This window comes from Colobus angolensis, unplaced genomic scaffold (assembly GCF_000951035.1).
Source record: "Colobus angolensis palliatus isolate OR3802 unplaced genomic scaffold, Cang.pa_1.0 Scaffold103, whole genome shotgun sequence".
Taxonomy (NCBI): Eukaryota; Metazoa; Chordata; class Mammalia; order Primates; family Cercopithecidae; genus Colobus; species Colobus angolensis.
Window position 1 is genome coordinate 4,112,670 of NW_012111253.1, and position 3,364 is coordinate 4,116,033.

Genomic DNA, 3,364 nt, shown 5'->3' on the forward strand with positions numbered 1-3,364 from the left:
GATGGATGGATGGATGGATGGATGGATGGATGGATGGATGGATGAATGGAGTAAGTCATACACATGTGATGGTATCTGCTTCAACCACTGTATGAAGCATGAAGCTTGGTGGATGTTGCAATCCCTCCCTCAATCTCCCTGAAGCCATCAGTCCCCGCTACCAAATCAAGAAGAGAGATGCTGGGCAAGTTACAGACAAGTGGCCCATTGGAGAGTGAGAGGACAGTAACTTTAGAAAGCCCAAGATCTCAACCAAGCGTGGCCACATTATGCAGGGCTTTTTTTTTCTGGAAATGTAGACCAAGATCCAGTTCTTCCATCCTGATGGAAATGAGAGGATCCCAATTATTCCCAGCTCCTGTGAAGAGCAGGAACTGGGGTTGCTCAGGCCACCTCATGGCAAGTACAAATCATGGGACTGCCACTGTACGGAAGAGGCTAGGGCCTACTTTGCATGTTTGGAAAGCAAAGTATCTAGCTATACTTGTTACAAACTGCTGCGAAAAGACCCACTAGAAGAATTAAGAAATTTACTCTTTATCCCACAAGTACCCTAGAATAATGCCTTTCAGAGGTTCATTACTTCTACTAGAGACCTGCACTTCATTTGTAAGGATTAGGGGCTGAGCTGACTGTGAAATCTGCCCTTGTTAACCACACCAATCCACTCTTTCTAGCAGCAGAAGAGATGCCTTTCAGATCTCTATTCAATGAGTATCCATCCAGACCTACTAAAAAAGAACAAATTTGCTTCAAGAGCGTTAGATAAACGATGCTCTTATTCACTCAAAACACAAGTATGTCCTCAGAATGAGGATTCAAGACAATATTTATCAACTTGCCAAGTACATCTTCTGGCTTTTTTGAAATTACTAATTGTTATGGCATTACATATGCTTTCTTTGATATGTGTCTGATATTCTTGGCTTTGTAGGAAAGTCCAGACTTAGGTGTGACAAAAAAGGGTCTAGAAAATGGTTGACCTCTGGGGGTCCCATCCCATTTCTGTGGACTCCTCTACAGCTGTTTTAGGCTAGATCTTTTCTTGCTCCTCCCCAAGGAGAGGTCCTCAGCTTTTCCTCCATCTCTCAGATGAAGGGAGAGGGCCAAATGATGGCTTGGCTCCCTTCCAGTTCTCTGAGTTCATGCATTAAGAGGCTGTTTTTAATTCAAACACCCAGCAAGTTTATTCTTCTCCATATCTTGAGGCTGCAGTATGAGAAAGATATCCCTGAGTAGGAGCCGACAGGAAATTTGAAAGCAAAGAACAGAGCCACTGGTTTAAGAAGTCATGGCACAAATGAATCAAAATGAACCTTAAAGATCTCTAGGGCCACTGGACTCCTTCATGTTATAAATAAGAAAACTAGAAAGAACTAAAAGTGGTCCCATTTTTTCTTCTTGTTTAAAAGAGATTATTGTACAGCACTTGCTAAAAAAAATTCCAATTATACAGTATGTGGTTGTTGTATTTAAAGAAAGTTCATCTTAGTGTTTCATCTTCAGTTGTCATCTGTGGCAGGCTGTTATATTTTCCTCGCCTCCTTCCCCAATGAACCATGTCTCGTAGTACTGATTTCTTTATGGAGTCCCCTCTCACACTGACTTTGAGATTGACCCTGTGACTAGTTTTGGCCAGTGGAACACCAGCAAGCATGAAGCAAGTCAAGGCTTAATCATCACTTGCACATTAGAGCTTGTCCTCTTGTACACTCAGTTTTTGAGTACTACCTCTCAGAACCCAGCTGCCATGCTAGGAGAAGCCCAAGACACATGAGGAGGACACGTGGCAGAGCACTAAGGCTCTCAACCACAACCCTGACTGAGCTTCCAGCAAAAAGCCAGCACCAACTTGCCAGCCACATGAGTGAGCCATCTTGAAAGTGGATCCTCCACCCCAGGTTGAGCCACTTCAGTGGATGCCACATGGAGCAGAGATGAGCCTTCTTCGATGCGCTTGGCTAATGTATAGGGTGGTAGATAACTAAGACACCTTGTTTATGCTCAGAGGAGTCTGGTCCGACTCCCTGGGTCTGAAAGAATTCCTAAGGGGAGTCTCCATACTGCCTCATGGGGTTTCCTCTGGGGATTCAGTTGAGTGTCTTCAATCCCATTGTGGTGGGCCAAGAGAATTGCTAAATAGCTTTCAAATTCCACCTTTGCAGTAATGCAGTAATAATGGCTAGTTTGGTTCTCTGTATGTGTGTCTTTGTGAATATACGTTTGTTTTCTTTCCCAAGATAAATATCTTTTTGCATAGACAAATAAGTGCTGGTGAGATAGAAAGAGCTGATTTAGGGAAAGATTCTATAGTTTGCTTGCTTATCAGGTGCTTATGGGGTTTGAATGCATCAAGGTCCCAAACCTAAAGGTTAATGTTTTGACACTGAAAATCCATCAGTCAGGGGGTGAGGACGAGAGGACAGTTTGCATTAATTATTAGTCTGGCTCTTAATTTGAATCAATGAAAATGCCAGAATGACAGAGGTGTTTGGACTGAATAATAAGTAGCAAGACTGACGTGGGCCTAAACAAAGAGTTGCAGAAGAGGATAGTGTCTGCTAGCAGGCCATGGGCTGAGAAGGCAAGGCTGGGGCTTCATTGGAAAGAAAAGTAAGAGTCTAACCCAGAGACCCCTAGCCTTTTCCAGAGTCATCTGGGGAGGCTGAGAGGTGAAGAGGAGTCCTGCAGGACAGGGCAGGGCAGGGCAGGGCCAAGCTGCTGCTCTGTGAGTCTGGGCCGTGGAAGGTTGCAGTCTCTAGAGCATTCTTAGCATCACTGAGCTTTTGAATCTGCCTATTGTTACTCTTTCGGAAACAGACCAAGTTGTGTATGCTTTCTTGTATCTAAACACAGCCTCACTGTGGGACCAGGGATGTCCTCTTGGACCTTAAATATCAGCTGTCCCAAGGAACCCTTTTAATACGCAAGTGAGTGAAGTGAAGCTAAGAGACTGGGGAGGGCTTGGTCAAAGTCACACGGCTGGGAAGGACAGAGGTAGTAGGACACCCAGGTCTTCTCACTCCCCTAACCACAGTTGTCCTTTTGCCAGGCCCCAGTGTTTGGTAGCTTTGTATAAATTAATTATCCTGATGTATTTCTACCCTCTGACTGTGGGCAGGACACCAACCAGTTAGATATTTCCCTGGTAGGAAAGAGGAGAGGACAGTTTGGGAGAGATAGATGTTGGTTGCTTGGGTGAGACAGGACTTACTAATAGCTGGAAGGAGTAGCTAGCTAACTCCCAGGATTTGCAAGAACCCAGGTGCTTCTGCTCTGAAAACTTGTCTTAAATTCCACTAGGAAATAGTATATTTGGATTAAATATTTCTACCTTTCTATAGTCCTTTAAACTATGTAAATG